Raw genomic sequence first — 18,378 nt, 5'->3', positions numbered from 1 at the left:
CAGCAGTGTCCCCCACCTGGGATTGAACCCACGACCCTCCGGTCAAGAGTCCAGAGCCCTAACCACGACTCCACACTGCTGCCCATTCGTTAGAAACTGCTTCCTTGTATTCGCCATTCCGGCACCATATTTGTTACACTTATTACGCGATTCTCTTTTAAGGGCTGAGCCACAATGGCGCCAGTTTCACCGTCTCTGCAATAAACTTTGCTATACAGGAATAAAACACACCATATAAAGTTTGGTTGCTTCGCTCCAGCATGACAGGCAAGCCGAGGCAGCAAATGAAGACCAGAAAATAAGACGAATGGGACGAGAACTTTAAACCACACAACCAATAGGAGAAAAGCATATGGGCGGGATCTTGTTTACTGGTTTGTTTGACAGACGATTTTGACCAAATAGATTAAGGTATTTTGACAACCCAACAACCAATCCAAACAAAAGAAAGGCGGACCGGTATTAAAATATGACAGTCAGACGGAATTACCAATCAGAAACCGAATCCGTGCTTGCTTCTGACCACTGAGCAGAGAGAACGCGTAGAGCCCTCCCTCCCCGTTGGTCAGGACAGACAGTGGAGTCGAGTGAGAGCTGGAGCCGTTCAATGGAGGATAGAGCGTCATCTGCGTCTAATATCTAATTCAACTTTTTCATGTCTTGTTATTTGGTTGCACTTTTAGCGGCCCAGGCATATAAATTGAGCCGCCAGATCGTAACGCCCAAGCGATTTAGCCACCAAAATGTGTAAGAACCCAGACCGCCAGAGCAGAGAACCATTGAAAGGGGAATTATTTGTGTGAAATTAAATCATTGATTGAATCAAAATAAAAATAAATTACAAACAAAAGATAGAGAAGGAGAGGGCACACAATTACCGTTCAGAAAAGGCAGTCTCCAGGCAACCACCAGTTTGTCGTTGGAGGTGCAGTCTCCTTGCGAAGACGTAAGTATTATCGTGTTTTTTTTATTGTCAAAGTTGATTTTTTTTTTAACGGTGAGCGCCGTTATTAAAAATATCGACAAACAGATTTAATTGACTTACATTGTGGGACAAAATTGCGCGTTACAATTGTATGCGTTTGCTGTGTATATAAATATTGAGTTTTTCCTTGTCGAGTGTGATCAACGACCTAACACACACAAACATCGCGAAATCGGGTCTGGTGTGGTGGTAGCTTTAATACCAGGTTGTTATGTAATAATATTTCACAGTCTTTTGTACTGTAATATTAATGTACATAATCTTTTATTTTTAAGTGTCTTGTTTTTAAAACAGAGAGACTCGGCGACGTGATGGTGACCCTCGTAGCTTTGTCTGGGCACCATAGTGAATTGGTGTTTGTGCTTTGCACTATATTTGGATTTGTGTATGCGGGTGATTTAGCATTGAAAACGTCACAGAGCAACACAGCACGCTCGCTCTTCAGATTAGATTACTACCCCTCCCCCTGTTCACTATTTAAATCAACCAGTGGTGTAAGCATTTGGAAATCTTCACCAGGGATTATTACCGTAAAGACGATGTGTTTGTTTTTTTATTTCATTATTTATTATATTTTTGTTTGGAGCGAGTGCAGTGGAATGCAATATTTTTATTATTCCATATTAAAATACGTACATGACCAGAATGTAAACACCACTGTAAAAAAAAAAAAACAACAAAAAATATATATATTTAGCCGCTCTGATAAGGCTATTTTGAAAATAGGCAGTGCTTCAGTGTCATTCATTTAAACCTCATTGCTTGTTCCATTTTCCCCGTTAGGGTAATGTGTTTTTGAAGTGACAACACATTTATTTTGGGCAGTTGTAACGTGCAAGGGTATTCCTGTCTGATAGTTCGGCTTGTGTTTTAACATGTCTGTCGAATGTGTGACCTATATTGATTTGAATCAGATTTTGCATTCAACTTTGTGCACACGTCCTAACTTGTGTCATGTTTACGTAATCGAATGCATGCGTGCCTGCTAGTTCAACAGGGGGCAAGTTTAAAATACCCCCCCCCCGAATCTGCAGTCCCTCGAGTGGTCTCGCACCCACACACACAACCCTTTTAAAATAGAATCCAAACCTCAATTTTAAAGAGATTTAATAAAATACCCATACTTGTACAGAGTTGCAGATTGCGTGTTAGCACGATTAAGAGGGGGAATTGGGGCGATGTAGGCTAGATTAATTTTTTTAGCGTTTTGTGTTGGCAAGCCATTTACAGTAGGAATAAACTCTCACTATACTGGTTAGGTCAAACCTAGGCCCAACGTGCACCTAAGAATGTGTTGCTAGGGGCCGAAATGTGAAGACGTTTTTTCTCTTTTTTTAGTTGTCGTTTATTTTTTAGTTGTACAGTCAGCACTCCCATATCAGACACCATAAAATTGACTAAAGTGACGGTTAAACGAGTGTGACACATATCTGATTATTTCATTTTGACCCGTTCCAACCCTTTTCCGTTTTTTCAGGGTACACAAAAAAAATACAATGTCAAAAATACATAGCTGAAAGGACTGTGTTTTAAAATAAATAGGCTTCCATTTAGATGTACTGTAGTTGGGTTTGTTACAGTACAATATTTTCAACAGAAGTATTTTAATTCAGAACGATAGATTCTGAAAATATCATATAATAATACAGTATGTACTTTTAAATCCGGTAGGTATTGTACCAGTATGTAAAATTCCTCATTAACAACACAGCAAAATTAAGTCAAAATGTTAGCCATGCACCGAACTACTTAAAAGGCAATGCAATTTAGCAAAAGATTAAAAAAAACACCAGTTTCCAGAATTAAAGCAGTATCCAAAGTCAGTCTTCAGAAATGAAAATTCACAAAAGCAACTAAAGATCACAGATTGAAAAAATGCATCACAGTATCTAAAACTGTTTAATGATTAACTGTTACATTACCTTAGCGTGTTTCGTTGGCATTGCTTTTGTTGCGTTTTGGTCATGTGAAATTGGAGGAAGCACTGTGTAACTACACAGTAAAGACAGACCGATTTGACATGCGAAATAAATAAATCAACCACGGGCTGCGACGGATAAACAAGTACATTGTAGCATTGAAGAGATGGGCTTTGTATCACAAAACTGAAACCGCGTGTGACGGGTAAGTGCATTCATTTGTTACATATATATAATGAGGATTGATTTTATTCTTAATACAAGGGCGGTAAAACGCGACGGACGTGTATCTGGGTAACGGATATCTGAGTGCTGATTGTAGTTATTATTTTTTTGTTTGTTTTATATTTAGTTGCAGTTAACTATTTAATTTTTTAGTTTTTTGATTACAGTTCACAAATACTGCAGTGCCTAAGTAAGAACTAAAAAAAAAAACCCTGCACTTACAGAAATGGTTAAGTAAAAGCTTTTTTAAAAGAGCACTTGTTATGTTTCAATAACTTGTCATTCGTTTTTAGGAAAACTTTACTCTCCACTGTGACACTGGTTCTGTTCCTTTTGTCAAGTATCCACAATATTCTCACCACACAGTTTGAGATGCTGGCCAGAGGTGCAAATCATTTGGAAAATGGGTGCTAAACTGTTGAGTGTACTATTCCCCACATACCTTTATGACTTGCTGATTTAATTGATAGTTAGGTAAAAGTGTGCTGTGAAGACATGTTTGCCACCAGTTTCTGCAGTTAAACTTCCCACATTATTTTATTAATTAATTAATTAATTAATTAATTAATTAATTAATTAATTAACAGATGCCCTTATCCAGGGCGACTTATTGTTATTACAAAATATCACAATGCAAAGTATCACCTTACAAAATGTCACAGTACAGAAAATCACATTGCAGAATATCACATTACAGTTAAGAGCGATTTCGACTATGAGCAGATAACATAGGAAAAATAACACAACACGAACCTTCTGTGTGGTGTATGTGGAGGAGCTTGGGGGGGTCATGTGAGTAGTCCAGACCCAATGAGAAACTATCGTCATCTACGGGTGCCAGAAAGTAATGTTGCTGGCACTGTATGAGGTACCCTGGCGAGAGATTCTCGCACCCCTGCAGCAACTAGACCCTCGGCTACACACAAAATTGTCAAATAATGAAATCATTTCTAGAATTTTTTTTTTTTGTTATTATTTAGGTATCGTTTGACAGAAAAAAACTTTATTGTCCATGGGACAAAATGCTTGAGAAATCTACTTGTCCTTAAAAATCTACTTGCCCCCTCACCGTCCCACAAAACACACACTCAATTAGAATATAACTTTTAGAATTTTGCTTTTATTAAACAATAAACAATCAATTAGCTATTAATAAGAATTGGCATGAAATGAAATAAAGAAAACGTAATTCAGAACATACTTGATTATACTGAGCCCATCTAATTGTTGTGCATTATACATGGCAAGTCAGACTTCACACACCAGGCCAATAGAGAGAACTTTTATTATGAGGTGCAGCATTTCAGTATCTTAGGTTTTGGTTTTTATTACTGTGTATGCCATGATTTTACAGCGCATTATCACCAGAGAGAGCATACTAAATTGCTTTACATAACCAAGAATGCTTACCGACCCGAAAGACTTCAGAATTACCTTTTGTAATTTTTGTTTATTTTGCTTTATCTGCGTTGGTTGCGGGTGTATTCGGTGGCATTTTGAAACAGGAATTGATTACTGCAGGGCGCGAAATAACTGATGGCACTGGTGGCAACTGCCACAGTACCTCTCAAAAAAATAAGAAAATAAGAAAAAATAAAAAAAAAACATTACTGCAAAAGTTGCCTATAAGCCCGCCCGTCGTTTCCGCAGATGTCCCTCAGCACCAGCACATCCCATCTACAACTCATTCACAACCTCAGCACCAGCACATCCCATCTACAACTCATTCACAACCTCAGCACCAGCACATCCCATCTACAACTCATTCACAACCTCAGCACCAGCACATCCCATCTACAACTCATTCACAACCTCAGCACCAGCACATCCCATCTACAACTCATTCACAACCTCAGCACCAGCACATCCCATCTACAACTCATTCACAACCTCAGCACCAGCACATCCCATCTACAACTCATTCACAACCTCAGCACCAGCACATCCCATCTACAACTCATTCACAACCTCAGCACCAGCACATCCCATCTACAACTCATTCACAACCTCAGCACCAGCACATCCCATCTACAACTCATTCACAACCTCAGCACCAGCAAATCCCATCTACAACTCATTCACAACCTCAGCACCAGCACATCCCATCTACAACTCATTCACAACCTCAGCACCAGCACATCCCATCTACAACTCATTCACAACCTCAGCACCAGCACATCCCATCTACAACTCATTCACAACCTCAGCACCAGCACATCCCATCTACAACTCATTCACAGACTTGCTCAGCTTCAGCTGGCCCGTTCTGTCACAATTCAGTTAAATTCTGTCTAATCTCATTCTGCGAGAAACTGACTCATTCAGTACGTTTACATGACAAAGCGGATTTTCTTAAAACGTCACTTTTCTGTGTTTACATGATTAACGATAGAGAATCTAATTAGAATTCAACTGTATACATGGATTGAAGTTTTCGGAAAACGCAGGATGTTTTCGCATGCAAAGTACTGTAGTAGCCTAAGTATGATTTGAAGACCGAACATTTCTGCGAAAGAACGGAGACCAATCCAATATAGTGCTTTATCGAAGTGTCAGGTCTTAAATTCAAAGATTACTGTCCTATATCTCTTTTCAGATTCCCCACAATGTGCAATCAGCCTTTCCACCAGCTCATCCTGTTCTATATTTTAAAACTGGAAAACATTTGCTGCTTCAGTATGGGCTATTAACAAATACATATGGACTTTAACAAATGTATTATTGAAGCTGACACCCTGGGATCCTTCAAGAAGCTGCTTGATGAGATTCTGGGATCAATAAGCTACTAACAACCAAACGAGCAAGATGGGCTGAATGGCCGCCTCTCGTTTGTAAACTTTCTTATGTTCTTATTTTATCCCTAACTAGACAAATGGATGCGTGCAGACTGACTAGAGATTATTATTATTTTCTCTGTTTTCTAAAACCACGTGCAGTTATGAAGGTCAAAGTTTGCACATGTGCAGTACGCTATCAGAATAAGTTTTCCGAAAAAGTGTGTTTACATGATGTACATTTTGTTAGTTTTCGGAATTTAATCGGACATTTCTAGGTGCTGTTTTCCGAAAACTGACTTTCGGAATATTCTGATACATTTTCTGAAAAGTGTGTTTACAGTACTTTTGATATCGGAATTAGTTTTCCGAAAAATATCAAAATTCTTATGCTTATGTAAACGCATCGATTGTCAATGTATTATTGTTGCCATTCATTTTACTGTGCACCTCCCAACACTAAACCACAAGAAAGACGTACTGTATCATTGGTTAATGAAGGGCAAACAGAGGGAGAGACGCTGTTAGACTGAGCTCAATATGACTGCACCTCCAGGAATTCTCAATCGCACGTGATTTTGTCTGTGAGCACCATGCTAACTCAAAAACGTTTATAAAGGAAGAAGAGCTAATGTTCAGCTAAGAAATGGGTGCACAACAATTTGTCCCTGTTAATAATAATAATAATAATAATAATAATAATAATAATAATAATAATAATAATAATGATGATGTGAACTTGCATAAGTACTGCAGAAATTGGTTGTGCCTTCATATGTTAAGAGCCACTTGTACAGTTTGCATTCCACTGTGTTTGGATTATTTAGGCATTTCCCAAAAAATATCAAACAGCAGAGGGTTTTCAGGCCACATCTTCAGCAGCTGCATTTTAATTTATGTTCAGTGCTTTGCTGTCTGCTGTTTCACATACAGTGAATATCCTTCAAGTAATGTAGACCTATATTTAAATTTCCTTTAATTTACAGCTTAGTAAAAAAAAAACAAAAAAAAACACATAATACATAATCACATATTCTATGATCATATATGGTATAAGTAGATACAATTCTATGCTTAAATTTGTAATACATTAAAAATGCAACAGTGCAATACACATTCTGATTCCTTTCATGTCTTCAGTGTATAATATTGCTAATTTATATAGACATTTCAATGACCGTTGCTGTTTTGTAATTTGGTGTTATTCCCCCCAAAAACACCAACGCTAAAAATGAATACACAAATTTGGTAGATAATTATGTTTCGCTCAAATCCTTACACCAAAAAAAAAACAGTAATAGTGAACGAAACACAATCTTGACAAGTAGATCGATTTCTGTTTTCATTTATTTTTGTGTAATACATTCTCACTACCTTACGTAGATCTGCTTTTTAATTGGTAAAACATGTGCTTTCACGAAAGGGGTTAGATTGCGTATGCTAAAAAAACTGCATACTTGTTTTTTTTCCTGAATTGAGTTTCCAGCAATGCACCATAACAAAACTAAATCCTTTGCAACTGTACATTTCAAGAACTGTGAAACTATGTAAAGTCTCCCAAATGTAAGCATCTAACATTATGTGCATCCAGCTGTTGAGCATTGTGATGCAGAGCACTCTCCATTGCCTGACTCTCCCTTCACTGACATTGCTTATCTGTGCTGTTGTATCACTAAGGCTGTATTTTTTCATGGTGAGCATGGATTTCACGATTTCCATGAATTAGAACCAGTGCCGTGTAATAATGATATCCAGTTCTCCGTGAAAATCTCAATTTCTGAAAGAATACTATTTTTAGCATTTAAAAATGCATTGATTTAAACGTTCGCTTCACCAGCGGACAACATGTTAGGCCTGTATGAAGTCCAGTTGAACTTGCTTACCCTAAATGATGAAACACTGGCATAGAGGGTTTTAAAAAAAGCTTGAGTTACAGGACACAGACAAGCGCTATATTTACCTCTTGTTGACACGATCCCAGTTTAGTAAATATACCCTGAATATTAATTTTTTGCCAAATTGCCCTTTGTATTATTTCATTATGAAAGTTTGTTGTTTTTAAATTGGATATTTTTTATACCATTTTATTTTTGTAACAATTAGTGTGTGAATCACTCAGAAAACAGTGGTTTGTGTTTGTTTGAATTAACATTTCATCAACATAATAGGCTCTTTGTATTTATTTTTTGTTGTTTTAAGAATGAGTATGAAATCGCCTTGCTGCCCTTGGGTTGGATTTATATTTTGCCTTTTTGCCCCCTGGAACTGCCTTGGTGCCCCTGAATCTTCAAACCCAACGAAGGCATTGCCTTGCCCTTCATGATCTTAACTTCATGCCCTGTTAAGTAACAAATTCAAGTTTGACTGAATTTTGTAACCAGATATTTTCATGACATCTTTTTGTTTTTGATTACGTGAACAGTTGAATTTGGGCTGCATTTTTAAACAGAGTATGCTTCAAATAAGAATTTAACAAACAGTGTTGTAGTTGACATTGTGTAGCAGTAGGCTACATTTGTCTTTTCTACTGTACCGTACAGGTCGAAGTTATAATACGCAATGTTTGACAGTAAGTGGCTATAAAAGTTAATATGACGTTATATATTTTCTCTACAGAAGTGTTTTTACTAGTACAAATGTAAAGTGTTATTTTTGTGTGACTGTTGTAAAACAAATGTATAAATTGCTGTCAAGCACAGAATATAATACTACGTTATTCATGTTAAATGCAGCAAGTAAACAATACCTGTTCATTCTTATCATAAATACAACAAGTAAACGATATCTGTTCATTTTTTAACATTTATAATTATAAAACAGTTTAAATATAGGCCCTATGTCATGTTCTAGTAGTTTACAATAGCTTACCTGCATTGTCTATTATTGGTGTCGGTCGAATGGGTAGGTAACCATTGGCTATCAGTATTGGCCAAGTCTTTATCAGTTCACCCCTATTACAAACTGTTCTTTTTCATTACCACAGTCTGAAAGCTAAGTTTAGTTAAGTTTTTCTACTGCAATCATGTAAGCTGCAGTACATTTACCATATTCCTTCAAATTTAAGACACTCCTTTTTAACCAATTTTTCTTCTAGAAAATGCCCTGCATCTTAAATTTGAGTACAGTATAGTGATGTGTGTATTATAATCGCCAACAAAAGATGTGACAGCCCAAGTTCACAAACAGCAATGTGACTGACTGGCAGTTGAAGGGTTCTCGATGTAAACAAAGCAAGCTTTCGCTCCGCTCCCGTCTGTGTAGCTGTGGCGGTGGTGCGGGAGGCTCGAACTGGTGCTGCTGCGCTAAGCAGACGTAAGCTCCCCGGGCACGCCCCCCAGCCAATCGGGACCTCCCAGTCAGCGCAGCTCAAGGCAAGACTTCCTGTTTACCACAGTAGCAGCGCTTCGTTTTTAGGCTCAGTTGTAATCGGACTCCCCTATTTTTCTACTTGCCAAGCAATACCACAGTTCACAAAAAGAGAGAAAAACATGTGCGAGTAATCACAACTGGAAATGAGAAGCATCACATAACTAATGCTGTGTGTGACAGCAGATGGCTGCAAACTGCCTTCATATGTCGTTTCTTTTTTTTTTTATTTATTGGTTGCAAATTATTTTTATTGTTTTCTCCCCAATTTAGTAATGTCCAATTATTTTTTTAGGCTCAGCCCACCACTACCACCCCTGCGCTGACTCGGGAGCGGCGAAGACTAACACACGCTGTCCTACGAAGCGTGTGCCATCAGCCGACCGCTTTTTTTACTTGCTGCAAACTCACCATGCAGCCACCCAGAGCTACAGCGTCGGAGGACAGCGCAGTCCTGGGCAGCTTCCCCGGGCGGCGCTTAGACAATTGAGCGCCGCCCCCTGGAAGCTCCCGTCCTCGGTCGGCAAAGGACTAGCCTGGACTCGAACTCGCAACGTCCAGACTATAGGGCACATCCTGCACTCCACTTGGAGCGCCTTTACTGGATACGCCACTCGGGAGCCCCATATGTTGTTTTCTTATATGCATCTTTGTAAATGGGTCTATTTGATTTATTTTTTCCTCAAGTTGAGAGTGGGAAATTTGGGCTGCTTCTTAAATTCGAAGGAATACGGTAATTTCTCTCAGGAGTACACTTCCTAATTACAGTCCCAAGTATTTATATGCATTCTGCTGTTACCGTTGTTAAAATGGTCAGTGACCCTGCTTTAGTAGAAAACCCATTATGGGAACAGCTTAAATGACCATGCCTGCTTCTTTGGCTGAAGTCGAGAGATATTATTATCTTGTCTGTAACTAGGTAAGTTGCTGCGCAATTCATTCATCCTCAGACTCGAATACATATGGGAGAGATGCGGCTGCTAAAGAAGATGCAAAAAACGTTAAAATGTATTTGTGTGGACTCAAAACTTATTTAGACACACTATGATTTGATTGGTGAAAGATAACATTGGTTTATCGGAGTTCGCAAAGAAAACTTTTCAGCTTGATAAGGTAACCTTTTCGCTTTGTTTTTTTAATTTTTTTATTATTGACCTTTTGCAGCATTTTTATTTTCTTCAAGTTTTCGGTGCATTTTGTTAATGGCACGTGTGCAACACACAGACCTCAAGTGTATTTTTATTTATGTTTTTCATTGTTATTGTTCTAAATTTCTTTAATGCAGAGCTTTCATTTTAAGGAACATTTTTACAAAACAGTACTCCCACACGTTTGGTCATCATCCGAGCTGCTGCAGGAACCTGGGGTTCCCGTATTCTGCTGGTGTTAATACAGCACCTCTGGACTTCCAGGCATTATTCCATCAGATTGTTATCGTCCCTCTCGCGCTTCAGTTGAAACATGAGATCCTGGCTTTCCCTTTACAGATTGCTGTCATAGTGCATTCATAATATTGACACAAGTGCTGTGTATGGACTTGGTGTGACTTAACCACGTAATCGTGTTGGTTTGTTTGGACCCAAACACTTCCTAATACAGGCGTCTCTCTAGTTGCTAAAGCTGAAAGGGCACTGCGGCCATAATGGCTGTGAATAGACATACAAATTGAGGGGCACTGCGGCAATTGCTGCATGGCCGGCATTCATTTCAAGCCCTGGGGACATATGGAAGACGCAAATGCATGATAGCCTCATATGAAAGTTCAATTTTTTCCCCATGTAAACCGGTGGGGTGGGGTGGGGGAGATTTAAAACCAAACTACTTTTTCAGCTATTTTCAGTATTTCATGAATGAAAGGGAGAGACGTCAGAGCGTGAAAGACAGGGGAATATGGTCTCCTGGTGTGTCGGGAACCTAGATGACTGTAAAAGGTGCTGTTGCCTTCCTTCTTGGAACGGTGCAAGGTTTGCAATATTGATCAAACGTGTCAGTAATTTGGTACATGAATGCTCATAAAAAGGTAAGGCAGTATAGGTCTGCTGGTGCTTAAGGCTGGGGTTTGAAAATGTTTTTGGACATTGACAGGTTTCCATTGCTTTACAAGGGTAATTAAAACATTTGCGTGTGGGTGAATGATTAACATTAATGTGCAAGTGCTGGTATGACCCCTAAGTTATTTAGTTGGCAGAGGTTGTGAAAATAGTCTTGTTTTTTTGTTCTTTTCACTAGTAGCATCGACACACTGCATCCACTGTAATGACAATGTAATTTGCGTATACATTTCTGATGGAAAAGCACACAAGGGGTAATTTATTTCTCTAAAGTAGCATTTTGTAACATTGATCTGTATGACTTTTAAAGTAGCTACAATAAATACCCTATTGATTTTTAGGGGTTGAGTTTGAGCTCTCTAATTCAAATACTACTGATAATTATTACTCCAAAATGTCTTAGTACATGACATTAGGAGGCTGTAGGGCCAAGTGGTTAAAGAAAAGGGCTTGTAACCAGGAGGTCCCCGGTTCAAATCCCGACTCGCTCACTGACTCTCTTGTGACCATGAGCAAGTCGCTGAAACTCCTTGTGCTCCGTCTTTCGGGTAAGACGTAGTTCTAAGTGACTCTGCAGCTGATGCATAGTTCACACACCCTTGTCTCTAAGACGCCTCGGATAAAGGTGTCTGCTAAATAAACATAATAATAATAACTTAGTTTCCCAAGTTAATGTGGCAGCAGCAAAGCCGGATTATCAGCATTATTATTGTAATTACAGTATCTTATGTAGCAATAAAATGGATGTGTATTGAGGTCAGAAAGCATCCCACACTCACCTAAAATCAGTAATTTACAACCTCGGAAAACAAGAAAGGGGAGGCTAAAAGCTGGGGTGGGGAGGAGGTGTCAAGCTCTACTTTCAAGCAATCTGCTGAGCGATTTTTAGTGACGTTATTTATCACATGCACGCTTGGGAAATGTGATTGGTTGTTACAATCTCCTGACTGTTGTTTACTTTCCTGTGGTAAAGAGGAGGTACATTTAAAAAAAAATGTCAACTATTTAAAAAGATGTCAGCAATGTGCCCCGTGTTTCTGACAACTCCTCAACCAAGGTCTTGTCCAGCATTTATGTGGCTTCGTTTCTGCTTTTAATATCGCATTTAAAATAACTACAGATGTGACGACTTTAACAGCCAGTTCTTCATTGGTAAATAGTGAAGCCATCGTTTACTAAATATAATGACAGACTGAAGGAAAGAACCAACACAGCAGGGTCAGTGTAATTGCCAGAAAAAAAAAAGAAAAAAAACTCGACACCCTTCTAAATGCAGGAAACTTGTTGCTCAACTAGTTGCTCAGGTGTGGACAAAGCAGCGCAGGTGATTAAGTTGCGCAATTTCAAAAGCGATTTGGTTGCGCAACTGATCGCTCAGGTGTGGACCCGGCTTTGCAATCTCCCCCTTTTTTGTAATAGAAGTAGCCCCCATGGTAATCCGCGATAAAATGTCTTTCTGCAACGAGAAGAGCGTTTTCTGCAAAATGCCATTTTTTTGTTTTTAAATACACACAAAACACAACAATTATTAAAAAATAAATTAAATTAAATACAGTTATGGCATAGTTGGTAAATTTTACAAATGCACTGTTTTATAAATGTGTACTAGGCTTGCATCATTGTTATACAAATGTAACATGGTATTTATAGAAACCTGTGTTGTTCACCAAAATGTTATTTTGTAATTTTAAAACCTATCCACATCCAGACAGCACCTTGAAATAGTTTGGAAGCTGTGACAAGCGCTTGGAAACAGTGACAGGCAACGCTGATTGGCTGATAAACTAGCTTTTTTGTTTCTTTGACCAAGGCCACAGTGTGAAAGCGCTGCCATCACATACCACAAAACAAACAGGAAAGTAACGATTTAAAATAAAAAGGATTTTCACAAAACTGTTCAGTCAGCCCAAGTAATCGGATAATATCGAATATAGTTCACCGGCCCCTTCCTTTCTGAGCATTCATGTTACTACATAATGGACATAAAACATGTGCATTTCCATATATAATTAGAATGACATCTTTCAGGACCTGCAACATAGGGAGTGCAAGCAAGGTCCGAATTGTTTTTCTCTGACCTTTCACATAGGAGTAACAGAACAACGCATCGCCTGAACTATGAAATCCTTTTGTAAAATAATAATAATACCTTATTTCGTTCTTCAGTAGCTACTGTTTGTCTGTCCTTGGTCGCTGTCATGGTCTTCTGCCGTTTTAACAGAAGCTATGACGGTGAGTTGTTGGAAATACTGGACTTGCATTTTGCATTTATGCCGTTATGCCGTTATATTCGCTGCTAATTTAGATTTGTTTCCGGAGCTCACCAGTGGCCTTGGGAATCTCACCATGGCTGAACTAAAGCTGGCACTGAAACCCCGCCACACTCCTCACTGTACAAATAGCATGTATGCGCTCTAGTGACAGTGATAGTAGGGAGCAAATGTTTGAGTTTTTGTTTTTTTAAAAATGTAAAATTCTTCGGGAGAGAGCAAATTCTGTGATCCCCCAGAATCGCGTAATCCTGGAGGGACTATATAATGGTACCTACTGTTAGACTGGTCATTGGAAATGCTTATTAGTGTACAGTACAGCTGAGATCGAGAAGGATGGTGTTACATTTGAAATACTGTACAGTAACCCCAAACACCTAACAGCAATTCTAATGTAAGTTATTTGACCCCCCTCCCCAGCCTCAAGAAACCGGTTTGCTTTGAGACAGAATATGGTTGTGCTGGGGCCCCCTTGAACCCCTCAAAACCATTGGGAACCAGCGCCTTTGAGCTTGAAGAGGGTGTTCATTGTGGTGTCTGTCAGTTATGAGTGATGACAGTTGGGAACCAGTGCCTTTGAGCTTGAAGAGGGTGTTCATTGTTCACAACATTACGAGTTGGATAGAGCGTGAAATCACTGTCAAAAAATACGTCACAGAGGTCACAGAGGTCACAGGACAAGCTGTTGATTGGGTGGACAATCGATGAGTATTTAACAGTGTATGCGTCCAGCACCTTGCATTGCTGATAGAAGGGAAGGAGTGGCTGCATGTTGGTGAAATGTGTAGGAGGAATTTTCAAAGCGGGAATAGGGCAACTTTGTGCCAAACAGATGGACAGTCTCAGTCTCAGCAAAGATCTTCTATACACAAGATAGTCAACTCACCCTTTTTTTTCGGTCCCCGCCGATGCGGTGCATCGTGGGAATCCAAAGAGTTCCGGTGGCAACTTTTATCCTATCTCTATAATGTAAAGTCTGCTTCATTTCCCATTCAAAGCTTTCTCTTTTGAAAACGATTGCATTTTTTTTTAGCAAGATTCACCTGGATTTGTTTAGAGACCCCTTCTTAACACATACGTGTTGTTATTTCTACGATCAATGTTTTCACCCGGCCTGACGAGCTTTATCGCTGAAGTGCTGTCCGAAATTGCCAGCTCTCATGAATATTCATGAGCAGACAAAACTTTTGGTTTGTTTGTCCAGCACAGCTGTGTTGAGATGTTTCAACAGCTGTATCTGGACCCTGCACAGAACGCCAGATGGCTGGTTTTAAAATGTAGACCTTTTTATTTGGGGGGTTGGTTTGTGGAGTTGTGGATTAAACTACAATGATTTAATGTACTCGCGTACACGTAACCCTATGGATGAAATTGTCAGCAATCTTATTTGCATCTAGATCTCCGGTAAGGACTTGATGAACATTAAGGACAGCAACATGATTCAGCCTTGTCTTTCACATTGATGACTGAAGATAGTTCTTTACTCCTCTGAGGCTGAAGCATGAGCGTTGTGCAATGCAGGATGAAACAGCCACGGTCAGAAGGATTCTTAAATAAGCAGTACTCCGGCAGCATATTCCACAAGTACTCATTTCCTTTAGTTTTTAGAAGTGCGATGACTGAGGAATTGATATGCACTATGTGGGACCTTTTAAATTGGTCATTTTTTAAAGTTGTTTTCAGAGCAATGTTTTTAACATGACAGATCATTAATCACTTTTAATGCAAAAACAAAAATTATCATGCAGTGGGTACTGAGCACTCACTTATTGTACCCTATGCAGGGTTTTCAATTAGTTTTAAAGTGTGTGGCACTTACAAGGTAGTAGGGAGTACTAAGCGCATAGCGCTGATGCGGGGGAGTGTGGGAGCGCATTCTAGGACATTTTGCATGTTTTAATCATGTGCTAGACTTGTAATGGTCTGCTTCTAGTCTGACAGTTTACTCCATCAGTGCAATGAAGGAGCCTTATTTCAGCACTGCTCACAGCAAGGCAAGATCAACAAGAATACAAATGGACTTTGAGCATCAAGGCCCCTGCAGCACAAGACTGGCTGAAACGTGTGTGGAATTGGTGACTGCATCTTTAATTGTGTACAGTTGTAATATGAGAAATAACACTGCAGCTCCTGTGCTCAGTGTTAGTGGTCCTGATCTGACAGCATGCAACACAGCGCTACTCGTTAGTGAAGGGTTAACTGCTCTGAGTGTGTAAGAGATCTACACAAGAGGAAGAGGGAGGCTGTGGGTTAACAGTTGTTCTCTTGCTCAATGAGATAGTATACATCATTAGTATCGTATACATCATGTTTTAACTACTTGCATATTTTTTATTAAATTACCCGCTTTTTTTATTTTTTTTTTACATTTTGACATAAACAGACCTTGCACAGAAAAATAATTCTTTACAGCAATTTAGTGGCAGTAGGGGTAAGGTACTGTCCCCCACTCTTTACTCTAAACTGCCTATTTACAGCAAATACTGCCCATGCCCTCTACAAAAACACAATAAGATAAAATAAAAAAACTATGTATTTACACTGCCCTGCTATTGTGGGGCGGTCAAAACAATTGCACAAACAGCAAACTACCCATTAAAAGAAACGATAGGATTTGTATTTCAATCCCATTGTACTGAAGCAGTATACAACAAGGTTGAGGTTTCTCAGTATTTAAACACTAAGCAAAGCCGATTCATTCATTCAAATCCAAAACAGCATTTGCTCCAGTGCAAAGTTTGCACCGCTTGAAATAAAACAAAGAATTAGCATACTAATACAAAATGCAAACAAGCCATATTTAAACCTCCCAATTTAAAAATGTCATTCTATGTTTGCTTTATACATTTTGCGTTGTATTTTGTTTCATATGTTGCATTTTATTTTGGATTTGCGAATAACACGGGGCTCTAGTAATAGTATTGTTGCATTAATGTAACCCTTTAAGGACCAGGATCGTGTTAACACGATCATACTGAAGCAGACTTCTAGGACCACGATCGTGTAAACATGATAAAAAAAAAAGCACTTAGTTTTTTAGACTTACAGGGCCACCATACTTTGCAGTACAGGCTTGCAAAACCACATCAATGGATAGGGGAGGGACTGATGTTCACTTCCTGATCATTTTGTTTTTCACTGAGAGGGGCATTTGGTGTCAAAAGGGCAGAGACAAAAGCAGAAGCAACATCACAGGAACTTTAGAGCGAATAAAAAAAGGGGAAACACTGTAAATCTGATGTATTTGACTTATAATTATATTACAACATTTATTCTGTCATGTGTTTTAATATATACACTACCGGTCAAAAGTTTTAGAACACCCCCATTTTTCCAGTTTTTATTGAAATTTAAGCAGTTCAAGTCCAGTGAATAACCTCAAATGGTACAAAGGTAAGCGGTAAACTGCCAGAGGTTAAAAAAAAAAAGTTTAGGTTATCAAAAACTGAAAAATAATGTACATTTCAGAGTTATACAAAAAGGCCTTTTTCAGGGAACAAGTAATGGGTTAACAACTTACAGCTGTTCTGCAGCAATGGAAGTAAATTAAGCCTTGAAAGTTGATGCTAACAATTCCTACAGGTGTCCCAACTTTTGTTGATTACTTACAAACCCTCTATCTGTATAAAAGCAGTGTTGGAACAGACTGTGTTACTACACCCTCTTAAGCATTATTTGGACAGTATTGTACTGCAGGAAGTACTATATTGCTCTCATAATGGTGAGAAAAAGGCAATTAACAAGAAAGACAGACAGACCATTATAACCCTTAAAAGTGTAGGTCTTTCCTTTAGAGAAATTGCAAAGAAAGCCAAGGTGTCAGTGAGTACAGTTTCCTACACCATCAAAAGGCACTTGGAAACTGGAGGAAACTCTGACAGGAAGAGGTCTGGCAGACCCAAAGCCACAACAGAATCAGAAGACAAGTTTCTGAGAGTCAACAGCTTGCGTGATAGGCAGCTCACAGGACAACAGCTTCAAGCACAGCTTAACACTGGTCGAAGTAAGCAAGTCTCAGTTTCAACTGTGAAGAGAAGACTTCGAGCTGCAGGTTTGACAGGTCGAGTGGCAGTAAGAAAGCCATTGCTAAGATGGCAAAATAAGAAAAAGAGGCTTGCCTGGGCCATGAAGCACCGCCAGTGGACTACTGAAGACTGGAAGAAGGTCTTATGGACCGATGAATCAAAATTTGAAATCTTCGGTTCATCACGCAGGGTTTTTGTACGCCGTCGAGTAGGCGAAAGGATGGTTCCTCGGTGTGTGACACCAACTGGTCTGGGGCTCTTTTGCTGGATCCAGAGACGGCGACTTGCACAGAGTGAGTGGCACCCTGAACCAAAACTGCTACCACAGCATTTTGCAGCGCCATGCAATACCCTCTGGTATACGCCTAGTTGGTCAGGGGTTCATCCTACAGCAAGATAATGACCCAAAACATACCTCCAGGCTATGTCAGAACTACCTTAGAAGAAAAGAACAAGACAGTAGGCTTCAAATCATGGAATGGCCAGCACAGTCTCCAGACTTAAACCCCATCGAGCTGGTTTGGGATGAACTGGACAGAAGGGTGAAAGCAAAGCAACCTACAAGTGCAACACATTTGTGGGAACTTCTGCAACAGTGTTGGGAAGAACTTTCCGAACAATATTTGATTTCCATTGTAGAAAGAATGCCACGAGTGTGTTCGGCTGTTATATCTGCAAAAGGTGGCTACTTTGAGTCAAAAATTTAGATTAAATTTTGTTAAACAAAACGATTCCATGATTTCTTTTTTATCTCCAATTGTTT

At 39.2% G+C, this 18,378-nt stretch overlaps 1 protein-coding gene across 2 annotated transcripts in view; it reads left to right on the top strand.

Moving 5' to 3' along the window:
• Nucleotides 1-532: 532 nt before the first annotated feature.
• LOC117402298 (protein phosphatase 1B-like) overlaps nucleotides 533-18,378 on the top strand; it is a 63,624-nt gene continuing 45,778 nt past the window's right edge. Inside the window, exon 1 of one of the 2 annotated variants that reach the window (XM_034003296.3) lies at nucleotides 533-946. The gene's annotated coding sequence lies outside the window, so the exon portion shown is untranslated. The remainder of the gene's footprint in view (nucleotides 947-18,378) is intronic. The other variant, XM_034003297.3, reaches the window with a different exon arrangement.

This window comes from Acipenser ruthenus, chromosome 5 (genome assembly GCF_902713425.1).
Source record: "Acipenser ruthenus chromosome 5, fAciRut3.2 maternal haplotype, whole genome shotgun sequence".
Taxonomy (NCBI): domain Eukaryota; kingdom Metazoa; phylum Chordata; class Actinopteri; order Acipenseriformes; family Acipenseridae; genus Acipenser; species Acipenser ruthenus.
Note: the sequence above shows the minus strand (reverse complement) of the source record. Positions and strands in the feature narration are given on the sequence as shown.